The sequence below is a fragment of the Macaca thibetana genome, chromosome 8 (assembly GCF_024542745.1).
Source record: "Macaca thibetana thibetana isolate TM-01 chromosome 8, ASM2454274v1, whole genome shotgun sequence".
In the NCBI taxonomy this organism is placed as follows: Eukaryota; Metazoa; Chordata; class Mammalia; order Primates; family Cercopithecidae; genus Macaca; species Macaca thibetana.
Window position 1 is genome coordinate 71,540,815 of NC_065585.1, and position 19,339 is coordinate 71,560,153.

The window sequence follows — 19,339 nt, forward strand, 5'->3', positions numbered from 1 at the left end:
TTCCCTTAACTATTGTGGTAAGTCTGGTGTGTGATAAAATTAAGCCAAATCATCTGCCCGTTTTGTGCAAAATCAGCGTCGAGTCTGTGAAAAACATCTCTTAGGTTTTTAAAAGACTTTTCTCTACAAAAGATTTTGTTTTTAACTGTGCTGAGTGATTCAAAATGGGTTTATTCTAAGCCTGTTTCACAAGCATTTGTACATAATTTGTAGGTACAGTAATCCAACCTTGGTTTATGGAAAAAATTGAATTCAGTTTCTAAAATTTATTTCTTGGGCCTTCGCTTGTTTATAAACTACCATATAAATGTGTTGTTTTTCTTTTGCCTTCCATTTTTGTGTTCTTGTTTTGCATCTTTTGCTATACTTATGTGAGTTACTAATAATTGTTACATACTGTGGGTATTATGAAGGAAAAAATGAAATTTGTGCCCAGGGATGCAAATTATTTCAGAGCATCTGGTGAAATTAATGGGCAAAAACTTCAGGGTTTTGGTATTTTATAAATAACTCCTTTATATTTCATGTATTGTCTCACCTAGATTAGTGAACAATGTAGAGTGTAATATGAAGTATATAGAATGAAAGTAAAAATTTTTGTGGTCCTCATTTAGTTGTGTCAAAGGTCTGATGCACTGTGAAACAGCTCCCTTAGTAAATATTTTGGTACTACTGCACCATAGTCATTTATTGCTTTTTAATATTCGAAAGTTGCTAGACAAATAGAATTTCTTTGAGTTCTTCATCAGTGGCCTCTGCAGGGTCAGAATTAAGACTAATGATGGGATGAAGTTGTACAGATGGCATATTGCTTAATCTAGGTGCAGATGGGTGGGTGCATGAAATGTGGCAAGTCTTGGGATAGGAATAAGCACTTCATATACAGAGTGATACTTAGCAAAGCTTTTTTTTTTCTTTTAAATTCATGGTCTTTATTTTTTAAAGCAGTTTTCATTTCACAGTAAAACTGGAAAGTAGAGAAGGTTCCCATATGCCCAGTGTCGCCCAACCTGCATGTCCAGTTGTCATGTGCCCAACCTCCTGTTGACTCCTCACCACCATAGTGGTACATTTGTTACAGTCAATTAACCTACGTTGATACATTATCACCCAAAGTATTTAAAACTGTTTCAGCTGGTCAGGGAGGGCTAAGATTGTGTAAGAATACCTAAAATGAAGTGGGCAAAGTATTGACTGTATAGCCTGTGTGGCCTGGGGCCAGAGAGGATGGGGAAATGTGGGAGGGGTTGCAGAGAACCGGGATTCCCATAGAGAACTCTTGAGAGTAAAGTGGGATAACCAATCTGCTTTTATAAGAGGATTGTTAGGAACAGTAATAGGTATGAAAATGTTCATGAGCTGGTGGAACCTATTCAAAAGCAGATTCACCTGATTGGGAAACTCACCTCTTATAAATGTCATTACTTTCAAGGGATCCTCTGGAAGGCCTAACCAACCTCAGGGGTTTTGGCACCCAGTAGGTTCTACAAGATTTCACCTCATATATGTTTGTTTCCTGTTTATCCTTCTAAGGTCTGGCTTTCTCTAGTGGATCGTCCCCTAGCTATCTCATTTTTTATAAAGTTGTCTTGGACTCAGTGTCCTTTAACCAGTGTTACCCTAGTAACTTCTTTGAAGGTTCATTTGTGGTTGGCTGGATTAGGAGTGTTGTCTTTGGAGCCAGACTGCTTGGGTTCATATTCAGTCTCCACTTGTTTATTAGCTTGGGCCAATAAATAATCTCTGTCTCGGTTTCCATATCAGCAAAATGGAGATAATTGTGCCTAATTTCATAGGATTTTAATGAAGATTAAATGTTACAGGTCATGTAAAATGCTTAGAGCAGTGCCTAGCTCGAAAGTGCTCAATGCTGCTGTGCAGTATAGCTTCAGCACTTAATGTGGGCATACAACAGTGAATTACGGAAAATAGCCTCTGCTTTCAGTTGTGGGTCTAGTGGGAAGACAGGCAACAGATACAGTGAAATGAGTGCCTTGGGGATGTATAGGATGTGATAGAGCCTCCTGCGGGTGTCTGGTATCTTTGGGCCCACCTCCATGTGAAATGACAGCTTTCTGCTCCCACTGTTTTTCCTTACAGATCTGGTGTCAACGAGCTAACACATTCCTTCCATAGGTGTACGTCCTTTCTGTTAGGTAGTATACTTTAAGGCCAGGCCTTTTAATTTCTGCCCATTTGCTGACATGTAGTAGGTACTCACTGTTAAATGAATGTATTAGTTTTCTTTTGCTGCTGTAACAAATCACCATAAACTTAATTGACTTAATTTGTTTTAACTTTTCTGGAGGTCAGAAATCTAAAACAGGTTTCACAGCCCAATCAAGGGGTCAGCAGGCCTGTGTTCCTTCTGAAGACTAGAGAAACTTGTTTGCCTTTTCCAGTTCTAGGAGCCCCTTGCATTTCTTGGCTGGTGGCATCTCTGCTTACATCGTCTTTGATCTTCCTCCTGCCTCCCTCTTAATATAAAAACTTTTGTGATTACATTGGGCTACTTGAATAATTTAGGATAATCTCTCCTTTTCAAAATCCTTAACTTAAGCACATCTACAAAGTCCCTTTTGTTGCTACATAAGGTAACATATTTACAGGTCCCTGTAATTAGGGCATGGAAACTGGGAGGCCCATTTGATATTTTATTTCTGGCTCCCCAGTTATATTGTTTGTTCAAAAGTGACTTCAGCCTCCAGGTCTGGGTACTTGGCTTTCTCATTCTGGAAAAAGGTCTTTTCTGACACACGTCTTCCTATATCACTGTTTTTCATAGCATTAATTGCTATCTGAAACTGTTGACTTGCTTTTGCCAGCCGTTCTCCAATGTAAGGTTTGAGTCTTAGCTTTCTCTTTTCTGGCACTTAGAACAATACCTGGTGCATTGTAGGCACTTCACTTTTTTAAGGGAATCTAACCTCATCAGCAAAATAGCCATTTAAAATCTTGAGACTTCAATTACTGGCATATTGTAGTCCTTGAGTATTTGGTGATGGGGGATGGCAAAAGGAGGAATGGGGTAGAGTGTGGATTTATGGATATATATCTGTATATATAATTTACTTTGGAGGACTCAAATTACATTTTGTATGAATAACAATTTGTAATACTAGAAAAGCATGTTAGGAGAGTACAGTAGATATTTCATGCTGTGAAGATTGGAAAGTTTCACAGAAGAGGTAGAATTTGGTCACCTGAAGTGTCAGGTAGAGATGTGATAGCAAAACTAAAGAGGAGACTGTTTAATAAACATTTGATCACTTGCTGAGTGCCAGTGTATCACTTGATCCACATAATCCTAGGTTAGTGTTTCTCCACTTTGATTGCAACCCCAGAACTGAATTCGTAATTGGTTTTGGGATGAGCCCTAGACTTTTTTCTAATTAAGTACTCCATGTGATTTTTAATATGCATACTCCATGTGATTTTAATAACCCACCTTGTTAGGTGGGTTAACTTTCCCTCACCCAGGATCACATAACTAAGTAGTGGGGCCAGTGTTAACAATTCCAGGCCTAATTTGAGTGTTAAAAAAGTAACCAAGTGACCTACGAAAGGTTAGTGTAGAGCTTAATAAGAATGGAGAAAAGTGTGTTGAGAGCAGTTGCAGGAGTTTTTGTGGGATCTGAAACCATATTAACCAGGGATAAGCTTGCAGCTCTAGTGGGGAGTCAAGTCATGAAGGTAGAGGCTTTATATGATAACTTTATCTGGCAAGAGTAGAGATGCTAAGACCCACTGTGCAAAAGGTGCTAGATGTCCAAGCCAGAGGGCACACACACCTAGCCTTTTACAAAGGAACCAAAACAAAGGAGTCAGAACATGGAATTTGGGCGGACTGGTGAGGGAACTCGTCATTGTCATTTACCTAATTTGGGCTAGTCAGGTATTATTAACTGGCTAACATTTGAAAGGTACAGCTCATCAGTACTCTGGAAAGCGTGGTTATTTTGAACCTGAAAAATAAGTCTTTGACACAAGCTGATGTGCAAACAACCCAGAAAATTGAATTACACCAAACTGGCCCAACTGCCCCCTCCGCGCCCTATACATGCTGCCTGGTGCTGTTTGCCATTGGGCGCCTCACCTTGTGTCACCACTGACCAGTGTTCACCCAGTCTTGATTCAGCTCGCTCCCCCACCTCACCCCCATCTCCGGCAGCAGTGACCTGAAGGCAGAGGCACTAGTGCTGGTCGAGGGGTCCCAGTGGCTTCCGCTGCCCAAGTTGTCCAAGCACCCATCATGGCCCTGAACCCTAACAGGCCCCTTGCCCTATGGAACTGAGGCCTGAGTCCCCGGGCGCCTAGCAACTGGTGCGCGTCGGGCAGGCAGGGCTGCAGCCTCGGGAGACGCTGGCCGGGCCGGGCCCAGCGTCGCCGGGCTGCTGGCCGCGGGGCATGCTCACCCCAGGAGCGGTGAACGTGGGAGCTCGCGGCCACCTGCACCGCCTGTCCAGCCCCGCCTCCGTGGCCAGCCCCGCGACAAGGCTGGACTGGGCCGGGGGCTTGGGTGGGCTCCAGCCTGCCGCTGGCTCCCACACTGCCCGCTGTGCCCGCTTCCCCAGCCACCCCTGCTGCCGGAGCCTCCGACCTGGGCCCCAAGGGCCAGGATCGCAAAGAAGTCCCTCCCCTCGGTGCAGCTGCGGGCACAGTGAGTGCGGACGGCTGGCCCGTCTCAGGACGAGCCCTGGCCAAGGAGCGGGAGGGCCAGGGGACTTGCCAGGTCAGGGCTGAATGGGAGGTCGGGTCCGCAGGTCATCTAGTCCCACTCCCTCCCACAAAGGGGACACTGAGGCTCAGAGAGGCACGTGTGTCACTCTGAGGATGCTCTAGATGCACTTTATGATGGGAGCTGGCAGAAAGGCCTGGGCATGAGGACCTGAGGAAGGCTACCAGGCTGGGGTCGGGGGATGAGATTGAGGGAAGCGGGTCTGCCTGCCGGATCTGTGTATTCTTTCTGCACCCCTTACTCTGGTAAGTAAGTACCTATATCTATCCCTTAAGTGGACACACCCTTACAGATTGACCCTCCCAGGCTTAAACTGGAGTGCGGGGGGAATGTGTTTACTTTTCTTCCCTTGCCTACCCCTGTGTCTCCCTTCTCCCACACTTGCACCCAGCCATGCAGTGGGACATGGGAAACCAACCCAGTTAGATTGTTACAACCCTGTTTCTGTTGCCAGCTTCACTTTGAACCATTTCTGATTTACGTATAGTTTGTGTGTGCGTTACTTTTCTCACCAGGAGTTAAAAATACTAGAAATTATTTGTGTAACATAGATAGTCTTTTCTGTTGTACTGGTCATTTTCCCTCCCATACAACCTTTCTGGGGTCATAGACATCATAAAAACTGGAACTTCTCTCCAGACAAATGCAAACAATTTTGTGAGCACTTTTAGGGTATTATAATCCCTGAAGCAGAAGAATTCTTGCTCCTGTTTATTAACTTGTTATGTACATTGTTAATGAGTTAATCTCTTGTTACAATGGTGTTTCTTCAGCAATACTCTGACATTTCCTTTTTTAAGTTCTTCCGTAGATTTTTCAAATTACATTATAATGTATTAGTACTTATTGAAACAGTACAGAAGTATATGGAGTTGGAAAGGAGAGGTCTATGCCTTTCTTTACTTTTTAAGCCTTGTTAGAATTAATTTGGTGTTCATTCTTCCACTTTTTTCCTTTTTTTTTTTTGGTCATAATGGAATCATATATGAATTATTTCGAGAAATGTCTTTTTTCACTTATGGAGAGGGCCAGGCGTGGTGGCACACGCCTGTAATCCCAGCACTTTGAGAGGCCAAGGCGGGCGGATCACGAGGTCAGAGTTTTGAGACCAGCCTGACAAACATGGCGAAACCCCGTCTCCACTAAAAATACAAAAATTAGCTGGGCGTGGTGGTGTGCACCTGTAATCCAAGCTACTCAGGAAGCTGAGGCAGAAGAATCGCTTGAAACCAGGAGGCGGAGATTGCAGTGAGCCAAGACCGTGCCACTGCACTCCAGCCTGAGTGACAGTGAGACACTGTCTCAAAAAAAAAAAAAAAAAAAAAGATGGAGAATACCATTCATATCAATTTACTTAGGTCCACACTGAGTATTTCATAGTACAGATGTATCAGTTTATGTGACCATTCCTCATTGAGATTGGTTTCAGTTTTTCCCTGTTACAAACAATGAAACAATAGACAATCTTTTTTTTTTTCTTTTATTTTTTTAAGACAGAGTTTCATTCTTGTTGCCCAGGCTGGAGTGCAATGGTGCAGTCCCGGCTCACTGCAACCTCCGCCTCCTGGGTTCAAGCAGTTCTCCTGCCTCAGCCTCCTGAGTAGCTGGGATTATAGGCGTATGCCACCACGCCCGGGTAATTAATTTTTTTTTGTATTTTTAATAGAGATGGGGTTTCACCCTGTTGGACAGGGTAGTCTCACTCCTGACGTCAGGTGATCCGCCTGCCTCAGGCTCCCAAAGTGCTGGGATTACAGGTATGAGCCATCACGCCCAGCCACAGTAGACATTCTTACACATGGGAACAGTTCTACAGGATAAATTCCTTGAAGCAGAAGTGCTAAGTCAGATGTACGCACATTTAAAAATGTTGATAGAATCTTGCCTTTAAGAATCTTGAATGATTTATCTTTTTTTCAACAGACTGTATTGAGAAAAATCTGTATTTATTCTTCAAAAGAGGAGAATAGCTTCCACTTAGTGTTTATAATGTCAGGTACTGTGCTGAACACTTCACATGCATTTTAAAATTTAATCCTCACCTTATGAGAGGCAGAGGCAGGATTATTTTTTTCTTGACCCTGTGGTTCTGCAGCTTTTGAGGGGCACATTTAAGATTAGAATCCAAGTTCATTTTACTTGAGTGCCTGGGTTCTTTGCAGGGTCTGAATCCCTGCTTGGTCATTGACTGGAATCTGTGTTTCATTGGGTGACCTGAGGATTAAATTGGATTGTGCATTTGCTGTTACAGTAATGTTATTAATAATTCCCTTCTCCAATAACTTGTAGAATTGGACATGATCCAATGCTTCCTATGATGCTAGTTCCCCTGAACTTCCTGCCTCTCCATTCCTTCTCTGCCTTTTGTTCTACCTGCCTTGCATATATTTTAAAGAAATCTCTGGCTTTTCTTCTTTCTCTCAAATCTCCTTTGCCAACTTTATTACAGTCTCTGGCCTTATTTCTCACGTGTAAATAGATAACTCTTAACATTTTCATCTTCAGACCTGTGCACCTCAATTCCTACTGCATAGATCCAGATTATATATCTCCATTGGATGTCCTGTACTCACTTTTTTCTAAGACAGAACTCCTTGTTGCCCTCCACCTCCAGACTAGCATGTCCTCTTTGAATTTAATTCATGGTTCCATAATCCTCTCAGTTACCTCAATTCCCAGCCTCAGTCAGCTTTGACTCCTTTTTTGCTGCCGAATCTCCCAAATTCAATAATCAATCTTGCATTCTCACTATGACCACTCTTAAGTACTCTGGACTATTATGATTGCCTTGTAATTTCTCTTTTGGGTTCCAGTCTCTGCCATATTAATTTTTCTAAAGCATAACTGTGAATAGAAATCATACCTCTGTTCAGAATATATACCATACGTCTGTTCTGTGGTACCACATTACTCAAGGAAATACAGACCACTTTGTCCAGCATTCAGATTTGTCTGTAATCTCATCCAATTTATCATTTAATTATTTCTCACACTGCCTTTATCTGAACCCCTCCCTCCAGGCAATCCAGAGTACTTACATTACATTCTCTGTGACATCTTTCCCATCTATATCTTTTTCTGGAATGCCTCTACCTACATTTCTGCCATCTAAATCCTGTTTAAATGCCATTTTCTAATTTCTTCAAAGTCTTTTTTGAACCTCCCCCTGAAAGTAATATCTCCCTCCTTTTAAATCCTCTACTACTATATATATCTCCTAAGGATTTAATTTATACACACTGCTTTGTATTAGAGTTGTAGAAGTGGCTACTGTTTTTTCTTCTGGACTGGAAATTCTGTGCAGGCAGAATCTCTTTAGTATTTTTGTGTTTTTTTGTGCACTTGACACATTGATGTGTATATCGTACATGCTTAGTGAATATATTTAAGTGAGTTACTACATTATTTGAGAATAAAAAGTCACATGTATTAGCCTATTGCTAGCTGTAGTGACAAACAGATCCCAACATTTTCTTGATTTAACGTAGAAAAGTTATTTCTTGCTCACGTAACAATTTCAAGGTAGGCGTCCCTGGTCAGCAAGTGGCTTGCTTTCACTTGGTAGAAGGACCCAGACTCTGCCATTCGTCAGCATTTCACTCTTGTCTAAATCCAGTCAGCAGAAAGGCAAGGAGAAAGTATGGAGAAAGCATACTTGCTTAGCTTCCTAGAAGCTTCTTGCAGTGTTACACATTATATTCACTCACATTCCAATCACAGGGAGGCAGCCACTTCCTAGAACAAACACTGTTCTCTGGAGGAGGAGCCAGGATTTTAGTGGACATCCAAGCTTCTCTCCCATAGTTAATTTCTACTTGTGAAAACCTCTGGTACTTAGCTTGAACATCACTTGTCAAAAAGCAAGCAAACAAACAAACAAATAAAAACCCTCCTACTTCTCCAGTCTGGTTAAGGTCAGCAAAAGTTCTGTCGTGCCATAGAATTTGACCGTAGCTTTACCATAATGAACTTATCACTCCTCCCCACCCCCTCCCATAGACAGTATGCTTTATCTTTAATCCTCGTTGTATTACGACTCCTAGCACAATGCATGACATTATTAATAAATAAATATTTTTCTCAATGAATCTATAACTCATCTTTCTTTATGTTCACTTGGTAATTATTTTGGTACAAACAACCATAAAATTAAAGATGATTTTGCCACCTGCTGTTGGACATTTGAGTTATTTTCATTCTCTTTTCTATTATAAGAAATACAGGAATTGATATTCATGTATCAATGATTATTTCTTTTTTTTTTTTTCTTTTTGTGGAGACAGGGTCTCACTATGTTGCCCAGGCTGGTCTCAAACTCCTGGGCTCACGAGATCCTTCTGCCTCTGCCTTCTAAACTGCTAGGATGACAGGCGTGAGCCACCATACCTGGCCAGTGATTATTTCTTAGGATAAATTCCCAGAAGTAGAATTGCTGGGTCAAAAATATATATAATTATAAGGACATATATATTACTAGATTATTCGCTGGAAATATTACACCAATATATACTCCCACTGAAACCTTATGAGAGTGCCTATTTCCTTGCACTTCATCTTACTCTATTAATAGTAAAGAAAAAACTCCCTGCCATTTTGATTGGTGAAAGTAGTAGTTCATTATATTATCTGCCTTTTATTTGAGTACTAGAGAGAATGAATTTTTTATTGAGTGTATTTTCTCTGCAACAAGTTACCTGATCTTTAATAAATGCACTCTCGATAGGATTATTTTTCTTTTCTTTTTTAAGGTGTATATATATAAAATAAATTACTGGCCAGGTGTGTGGCTCACGCCTGTAACCCCAGCACTTTGGGAGGCCGAGGTGGGTGGATTACCTGAGGTCAGGCGTTCGAGACCAGCCTGGCCAACATGGTGAAACCCCATCTCTACTAAACATGCAAAACAAATTTAGCTGGGCCTGGGGCCATGTGCCTGTAATCCCAGCTACTCAGGAGGCTGAGGCAGGAGTACTGCTTGAACCTGGGAGGCGGAGGTTGCAGTGAGCCGAGATCGTGCCACTGCACTCTAGCCTGGGCAACAGAGTGAGACTCTGTTTCAAAAAAAAAAAAAAAAAAACCAAAAAATAAATTATTCAGTTCTTTATGTCATTATTTTAAAAACTATTCTGGGAAATTCTGGGCAATGTGGCAGACTGAGCCGGCATGGAAGGGTCCCCATTCTGCTTCAGTATATTTCAAATGCTGAGTAACGTATAATTTATAGAAATGTGGCTAAGCTAGGAACAAAGAAAAGGAAATCCCCAGGTGCCTGAAATGAAGGAATGTTCACAGAGAAAGCCACCGTTGAGCCATCTGCTGAAAGCTGGGAGTCACAAAGAAGTACTGTTCCAGTTACTATGACTTCATAACAAATTTCTCTCAAAACTTAGTGGTATAAAACAACCATTTATTGTGCTCATGGATTCTGTGGGTCAGGAATTCGGACAGTGCACAGCAGGGACAGCTTGGCTCTGCTTCAGGATGTCTGGAGCCTCAGCTGGAAGATTTGAAGGCTCAGGACTGGAATCTCCTGAAGGTTTATTCACTCACATGTCTGGGGGTTGATACTGGCTCTTGACTGAGACCTTAGCTGTAGATGTCAGTTGTAATCTTTATATGTGGCCTCTCCGTGTCACCTGGCTTCCTCACAAAATGGTGGCTGGATTTCAAAGGTGAGTGTCCTGAGAGCCAAGTGGAAGTCATATCACTTTTATGACCTAGCTTTGGAAATCACATAGTGTGGTTTCTACTGTTTTTTTTTTTTTTTTTTTTTTTTTTCTGTTTGTTTTTTTGGCTGAGGAAGTTGGTTTCAGGAAAAGAAACACAGATCTCACCTCTTGATGGAGGAAAGGAGGAACATCACAGTGAAGGAAGAGCATGTGGGACTGGATATTCATTAGTACACCTACCTTTGAAAAATAAAATCTACCACAAGAACCCTTTGACCTTAAGATGATAACTAGAAAAACATCCCCTCATTGACCTGAGGAGGCTAGAAGGAAGCTTGCCATCCACTTGGACTATGGTAAGAAAAGGGTCAGCTGCTAGAGATTAGAGATTAATGGTCCATACTAGCTCAAGTCTGGGGTCTGAATTCATATTACTACATGGTCAGGACCGCAGTCCAAGAAATGATGTTTTCGCTGGTCTGGTACCTCCAAAACCCAGGGCCAGGCAAAGATCAATGGAAAACCTCTCTGTATAGCAAAGTTTCCATAATTCAAGGAATCCTTGACTTCTGTAGATATTGATTTCTCTATAGATGAGTTTGCAAAGATTACAGAATATGTAAGGAAATTAACTGCAAGGAAGCAGACTTGGCAGATGCTGCAAACAGGAGATTTGTACCCTAAAACTAAATAGAATGGCATAGAAAAATTAAATTTTTCATATTCAAGAAGGTGGAGGAATGGAAACCATAAGACAAGAATAGGACCAGATGAAGAAGAGCAGAAGGACTGGGAAAATGTCCTATAATACTTAGGACAGTTTGGGACAACAAAGAATTGTCCTTTTAGTTAACAGGGTAGCTAAAATGAGAATAAAAAAGGAGGAAAAAAAGAATGAATAAAAGAATTGTCCTACCTAAGATACTTGGGTTGAGACTCTCAGTATAGAAAGTAGTGGGAGTTATGTATCACTAAAATGACTATAGTTAAAGATAGTCACTGAACATACTCATTAACTCACTTCCTTTTAAAATTCTATTGAAATGATAGGAAATGGTTTAAAAAAATTTTTTAATAGCATGGATTTATAAGGTCTTAGAGAATAATAGAGATAGTATCAACAAAATTTGGAAGTTGGAATCAGAACAGTATTGGGCTTCTCAACGATAAGAATCAAAACATGTAGACTATGGAATAGTCCCTTCAACATTTTTGGAAAAATAATTTATAATCAGATTCTGTTCTCATCCCAAGTTATCAATAAGTATGGGAATGAAATGTAGAAAAATTTCAGGCACACAGTTTCTTAAAAAATTTTACTTCGGGGGGCCTGCCCCTGGGACCCTTGGGGCCAGGTGGTTTGGCCCCTCGGTGCCCGGGTGTCAGGGTAGGAGAAGGCCAGCAGAAAGGAGGCACTTGTGGTGGTTTTTAAAAATAAAATAATGAGGATTTATTTTGAAAAGCATTGTGAAGGAGTCAGCTTGAATAGTCTTGAATGCTCCTGCTTGGGCCCAGCCTTGGAGAATAAGAATGGGGATTCTGACTACAAACCCTGACTCCTTACCATACTCATTCATCAGAAAACTCTCCGTTTTGTGTACAAATAACGTTTTGAGGGTAATCATTGTTCTAGAAATGAGAAAGAATTATACATCATATTTATGGCACTTTTTGTAAGCGTGTATTCAGAGGTTTCTGAATCTGGCATTTGAGAGTAGGGCTGGGCCAGAACCAGGCAGACACACACCACAAGGAGCAGAGCTGAGAGTTGGAGACTGAGGCAGAAATGTCTTTCCTCCAGGACCCAAGTTTCTTCACCGTGGGCATGTGGTCCATTGGTGCAGGAGCCCCGGGGGCCACTGCCTTGGCATTGCTGCTGGCCAACACAGACCTGTTTCTGTCTAAGTCCCAGAAAGTGACACTGGAGTACCTGGAGGATATAGACCTGAAAACTCTGGAGAAGGAACCAAGGACTTTGAAAGCAAAGGAGCTATGCGGGGTGGGGGGGTGGGGGTGGGGAATAGAGCTATGATTATGGCTGGGCGGAGGCCGGGCTGTTTCCTCTGTTGAGAGGAAGCTGCGGATCTGTCCTCCCTGAAACCCATGTTGGACGAGCTGGGAGTCCCCCTCTTTGCAGGGGTAAAGGAGCACATCAGGACTGAAGTGAAGGATTTCCAGCCTTATTTCAAAGGAGAAATCTTCCTGGATGAAAAGAAAAAGTTCTATGGTCCACAAAGGCGGAAGATGATGTTTTTGGGATTTCTCCATCTGGGAGTGTGGTACTTCTTCTGAGCCTGGAATGGAGGCTTCTCTGGAAACCTGGAAGGAGAAGGCTTCATCCTCAGGGACGTTTTCATGGTAGGATCAGGAAACGAGGGGATTCTTCTCGAGCACTGAGAAAAATAATTTGGAGACAAAGTAAATCTGCTTTGTCTGGTTCGGGAAGCTGCTGAGATGATCAAACCACAGACTTTGGCCTCAGAGAAAAAATGATCGTGTGAAACTGCCCAGCTCAGGGATAACCAGGGGCATTCATCTGTGTTCATGGGATGTGTTGCTTCCACTATGTCCCTAAGGAGTGAGAAACCCATTTATACTCTATTCTCAGTATGGATTATTAATGTATTTTAATATTCTGTTTAGGCCTAGTAAGGCAAAATAGCCCCAAAACAAGGCTAACAAAAATCTAAAAAACTAATGAGGATTATTAAGCTAAAATTTGGAAGATTTGAGGCTTAAAATTGACTGCCGGGCTGGGCGTGGTGGCTCATGCCTGTAATCCCAGCACTTTGGGAGTCTGAGATGGGCAGGTCACTCGAGGTCAGGAGTTTCGAGACCAGCCTGGGCATCATGGCAAAACCCTGTCTCTACTAAAAATACAAAAATCAGCCGAGCATGGTGGCATGCACCTGTAGTCCCAGCTATTCAGGAGGCTGAGGCAGGAGAATCACTTGAACCTGGGAGGTGGAGGTTGCAGTGAGACAAGATCATGCCACTGCACTCCAGCCTGGATGACTGAGACTCCATCTCAAAAAAAAAAAAAAAATTGACTGCTGTGCCTCATTACAAATGTATATGGTGTTTGAGTGCTGTTGTTTGAAATTATTTTTCTTTTCAGGTCTTCAGAAATCTAAGAAAATTGATGATTGACTTGAAGATTACAGAATTTAAAGTTTTTTGGCTTGCGTGTTTTCTACTAATAATTTGTTATATAATGTCAAAGTAATAATTTCATAGTAGAATTGACATGCTCTGGGATAGTTTGACAAAGGTAAATTATAAAGTGAAATATCTTGTTTCACTGTCTTCCATTCTAACCTCAGAGATTTGTTTCTCTAGAATAAATAACCATCTCTGGCTTTAATAAAAGTATGCATCAGAAGGCCGGGTGTGGTGGCTCATTCCTGTAATCTCAGCACTTTGGGAGGCCAAGGTGGGTGGATCACCTGAGGTCAGGAGTTCAAGAATAGGCTGGCCATCATGGTGAAACCCCGTCTCCACTAAAAATACAAAAAATTAGCAGGGTGTGGTGGCATGCACCTGTGATCCCAGCTACTCGGGAGGCTGAGGCAGGAGAATCGCTTGAACCTGGGAGGCAGAGGTTGCAGTAAGCCGAGATTGCACCACTGCACTCCAGCCTGGGTGACAGAGCAAGACTCCATCTCAAAAAAAAAAAAAAAAAAAAAAAGCATCAGAGGTCACCTGTATATACAAGCTTTTCTGATAAAACTAATAATAAAAATATATTTACCATAAAAAATTTTACTTCCTATGAACCCTTTCTCAGGAAGCTTCATAAAACAAGGGAGCAAACAAAAACCAAACAAAAATAAGCTTATATGCACACATAAATGCATACATAATTTTTAGAAATTAAGGGAATGTGATATTGGCTCAGAGGTAATTAATAAGATCAGAGAAACAGTATCAAAATCAGACTCAAGTATTAGGGGATCTTGGCTTTATCTCTGTGTCTTAGAGTAGGAAAGAGGATTTCTTCAATATGATATTATAGAAAAAGAAATAGACAAATTTGACTATATCAAAATTTAAAGTTTCTGATAAACTCAAAGACATAAACAGGTTAAAAATAAACTAATAGTGGGAGAGATATTTGCAACATACATAACATATAAAGCATTTGTACTCACAAAATATAAAGCACTACAAGTAAGAATAAAACAAAACCCTGTACAAAAACGGGCAAAGCATAGAAATAGGCATTTCACAGAAGAGGAAACGTAAGTGGCAAACACTTTTGGGGAAGTAAAAATTAACAAGGTACCATTTAACATCCAAAGATTAGCAAAAATTAAAATAGCTTAATTGGCAAGGTACAGTGGCTCATGCCTATAATTCCAGCACTTAGGGAAGCTGAGGTGGGTTGATCACTTGAGGTCAGGAGTTTGAGACCAGCCTGGGCAATATGGTGAAAACCCGTCTGTACTAAAAATACAAAAAATTAGCCAGGTGTGATGAGGCATGCCTGTAATTCCAGCTACTCAGGAGGCTGAGGCAGGAGAATTGCTTGAACCTGGGAGCCAGAGGTTGCAGTGAGCTGAGATCAAGCCACTGCATTCCAGCCTGGATGAGAGCAAAACTCTGTTTCAAAAACAAACAAACAATTACAAGTGTACATAAGAATGTGGGTAAACAAAAATTACAGGAATACAGGTAGATATAACCACTTATTCAGTATAAATTAAGATTAGTACATGGAGAATAATCTATTAATAGTAAGTAAAGTTAAATATCTGTGCATCTTAGAAACCAGTGAATCCAATTTTAGGTATATTTCCCTGCAGAAACACACACGTGTATTAGGAGTCATATACAAATATATCAACTGTCATATTGTTTGTAATATTAGAAAATTCTAAACAATTCACCTGACCACTTGTAAGAAGATAATTACATATTCATATAATCGATATGATATAGACAGCAGCTAAAATGAATAAACTAAATCTATATGTACACTCAATCTCAGTCTCATGTGACTCAATCTCAATGACTCAATCTCAAGTGAAAAAAAGTGCAGAAGATATGTGTAACTTACTTCCATAAAACTAATAAAATATCAGACAACTCAGTATCCTTTCTTCTATACCTACATGCAGTTAAAGTATAAAGAGCAGACTTCAAGGATTCACACCAAATTTATGAGAGTGGTTGTCCCTGGAAAAGGAGTATGATAGGGGGATGGAAAAATATTTGCTGTCTTTCCATTAAAAATATAGGAAGCAAACGTGCAAATTCTTAAATTTTGCTAATATTTAAGCAAATATTAGCATATATTTAGCATAATATTAGGGTGGCAGGGAAACAAATGTTACATTTCTAGAGAGAACTACATTTCTACAGAGTACTAATGCATTTTTTAAAACATAGCAAAAGATAACCTAAAAAAGATGAAATGGCCAGGTGCAGTGGCTCACGCCTGTAATCCTAACACTTGGGGAGGCCGAGGTGGGCAGATCAAAGGTCAGGAGATTGAGACCAGCCTGGCTAACACGGTGAAACCCCAACTCTACTAAAAATATAAAAAAATTAGCCAAGCGTGGTAGTGGGTGCCTGTAGTCCCAGCTACTAGGGAGGCTGAGTCAGGAGAAAGGCGTGAACTCAGGAGGCAGAGCTTACAGTGAGCCGAGATGGCGCCATTTCACTCCAGCCTGGGCGACAGAGCAAGATTCCATCTCAAAAAAAAAAAAAAAAAAAAAAAAAAAAAAGATGAAATATGGTCTGCTGTATAGTAAATAAGATTATGGTGTCAGGCAAGCACCTCTCTCTCCCCCCACCGAAAAAAAGTCCTCTTGACACGCAATATAATATAAAAGAGAAAATAGTTAACAGTTATCTCAAGGTGGTAAAAAAAATTAGATGAACGTTTCAGAAAAGCATAATTTGGATGACATGTCATTACAAAATATAACATTTTAACCTTTTAATGGTATTTCTTAGTTCTATTCAGTAGTTTTAAGAGTCATAAAATAAACTTAACTAAGAAAATAATTAGAATATATTCCACATAGTTACCAAGGTTAAGCAAGATAAATAGTTGGATATTAAGAAGACCATCTTATGTATCAATCTCCCATTTAAATTTTGAAGTTTGAAGTATCTTTCAGAAAAAAAAAAAACTAACATCACCAAGAAAACTGCCAATTTCCTCCTAGCTCCTGAAATTTCATACTTTCTGCTTATCAAGATTTAGAAATACAACATGTTAAAATAAAGTCTACATACAGAATAAATCCCCACTCCTCGTGTGGAACTATTTGACATTTTAAACATATAATCATTCATTGATTTTACTAAAGTTTTAGACCATCTAACATCAACTAGAATCTCAGTGCACTCAAACAGTCCTTTTAGCTCCCATGTTACTCACTTCTTTACCCATGGTCCTTTCCCTGCAGCAAGAAATTTTCAGTAGTGAAAATGTCATGGAATCCTTAGGATTTCACTTTGTCAGCCAGAAACCTCTTTGGCTGGCAGTACCTTCTGCCTGAGTATTGCTGGTGCCTGCTGGGCTCATTCCGCCTACTCGGCCCAGCATGAGCCAAGTAGCCAACTAGGCTCATGCTACCAGCCCAGATCCCACACCTGTCAAGTGCGAGCCAGATGTGGAGTGGCCAGGGGTGTGTGAGTGATTGAGCATGGGGTCCAGCCACTGCATCTAGCTGCCATGTTGGCTGCTGCAGTGTGGCCAGCACTGGCTCTGTGCAAGGCTGTGGCTGAACCAGATGTACTGCATGCAGCTTCTGCTGCAGGCACCTGTGTCTGGACAAGGGGAATGTGGTGGCACCTGGAAGGTTGGAAATGCCAGGAACTGCAGACACCCAAATAGGGTGTCACAGCCCTGGCTCGGGGAGCTCCTAGCTCTGGGCTCCCCAAAGGGTCACAACTCTTCTCTCCTTCTCATCACCTGCAACATTGCCTGCAATGTGGCAAGTGGGGGTGAGGGGGTGAGGGGTGTTTCAGCCCTGTTTATTACAGCTCTTCTAGTCCAGCCATTCCGCGGATTCCAAGTTCTTGTCCTGTATCCAGGAAGAATGAGGTACGCAAACAACTGGAGGGTGAGCAAGGTGGAGAGGAGCTTCACTGAGGGGCAGCATAGTTCTCAGGAGACCCAAGTGGGTCACTCCTTTCTGCAGGCAGGTCATCCCAAGGCGTGTCCAGCTCTCAGCAGAAAGGAGACCCAACCAAAGTGGATAGCTTTCTCCCACAGGTGGGTCATCCCAATATCTGTGCAGACCTCAATGGAGGGGAGACCCAGAGTGGGTAGCTCCTATCTGCAGGCAGGTCGTCCCAATGTCCATGCAGCCCTCAGTGGAGAGGAGACCTGGAGTGGGTGACCCCTATTCTCAGGCAGCTTGTCCCGATATCTGTGCAGCCCTCAGTGGGAAGGAGACCTGGAGTCAGTAACTTCTATTGGCAGGCAGATCGTCCTGATGAGTGTACCGTACTCAGCAGACAGGAGACCCACCATGGATAGCTCCACTCTGCAAGCAGGTTGTCCTATTGTCTGCCCAAATCTGGCTGAGTCAGGGGTTTTTTATGGGCTTCAGAGGGGTGGAAATGCATGCTGATTGGTCCATGGGCGGCCATGGGTGGGCCTAGAAAAAGCACCGCAAGTTCTCACGCTGGGTGCGAACTTAACATGGAACTGACAGTCCGGGCCCCAGGCTTCAGGCTTCACTGGGAACCACCCCTTTCCACCCAGGAGCCTATCTGGCTCCTGCCGCCATCAGCCTGCCGTCCATGGTGCCTATGGTGCCCAGGCTATTCATGCAGAGGGGTTCCTGCAGTGCCAAACTGAGCTGCCCTCAGCCCCACCTAGGCCTCCCTCCTGTGCTCATCAGTGACCATAGTCTGGAGAGGGCCAAGGTGGCAGGCAGCTGGCATGTTAGTGCTGCCCTGAGCGAGCACACGCCCAGCCAGGTTATGACAGTGCCCCGCCTCGGCCATAACTTTGCTCTAAAATCAGAGTGGGCACTGGGAGCTGGGAGAGGCCAGGCAGGGGAAGCAAGCACTTTCAAGCCTAAAGGGGCAAGTGGTTTCCAGGGCCCTGAGAGTGCAGGGATGCCCAGGTCTGTAGCCATGGCTGGGCGAATGCAGCTGTGCCCAGGAGCACAGGGCTTCTGCCCCGCCAACTCAAAAAGGGGCATGGCTTCTGCCTGTTCCTGGCTCCCACTGGCTCTGTGGAGCATGCAGCCCTGGCTGCACCTCCCCCACTGCAGCTGGCATCATGGCAGTGACCACTCCAGACCGGTTGCCACTGCCATCAGAAGTTTTGAACAAAATTCTGAAAACTTTTGAGGCTCCTAATTTCTCTGATTTTACTTGCCCTTTTCCTTGGCATTGTATAGGAGAGAGATTAAGAGCCTCATCTTTGCAGTTGGGAAGATGGCCTGAGTTACAGATTTCCATCTCAAACAATTAGTGGCTATGGGATTTTGTTATCTAAACCCCAGGTTTCTCAATGTAAAATAGAGATGATAATAATAATAGTGCCAGCCTCCAAGGTAGGCTCAATATTAATACTTCACAAGAATTAAGTGGGCTGTACATGTCATAGTGCTTGGTATGGTGAGTATTCAAGGAATGTTAGATGTTTTAATTCTATTATGATTACAATAATAAGTACATTAAGCCCTATTAGGTCCTTTCACAAATGGGCATAGAAATGGACAATTTTCCTGAGTTAACTGGTCAAAGGAGGGAGAGAGGAGAAATGAAAAAGGAACTTAGAAAATGTTTCTGAATCTGCAAGAAAGATATACTTCTCTCATTAGGAATTATTTGAATTGCCAGTGGCAAAGGGGGAAAAGGTAGAGATCTAAGTTTGTAGTTTCACCCTGAAAGGAAAGAAGAAGAGGCATTGAGTCAAGCTATACCTCCCCTACCCCAGCCACTAGTTGATTCTTGC

The 19,339-nt window shown here is 42.2% G+C and overlaps 1 protein-coding gene and 1 pseudogene across 2 annotated transcripts in view; both read left to right on the forward strand.

Moving 5' to 3' along the window:
• The first annotated feature begins 4,334 nt into the window (after positions 1–4,334).
• The window catches only part of C8H8orf89 (chromosome 8 C8orf89 homolog), a 55,595-nt gene continuing 40,590 nt past the window's right edge, over positions 4,335–19,339 (forward strand). Inside the window, exon 1 of the mRNA XM_050802321.1 lies at positions 4,335–4,660. The gene's annotated coding sequence lies outside the window, so the exon portion shown is untranslated. The remainder of the gene's footprint in view (positions 4,661–19,339) is intronic.
• LOC126961700 (peroxiredoxin-like 2A) lies at positions 11,594–13,789 on the forward strand (annotated as a pseudogene). The gene has a single exon (XR_007728393.1). The product of XR_007728393.1 is annotated as a peroxiredoxin-like 2A (transcript).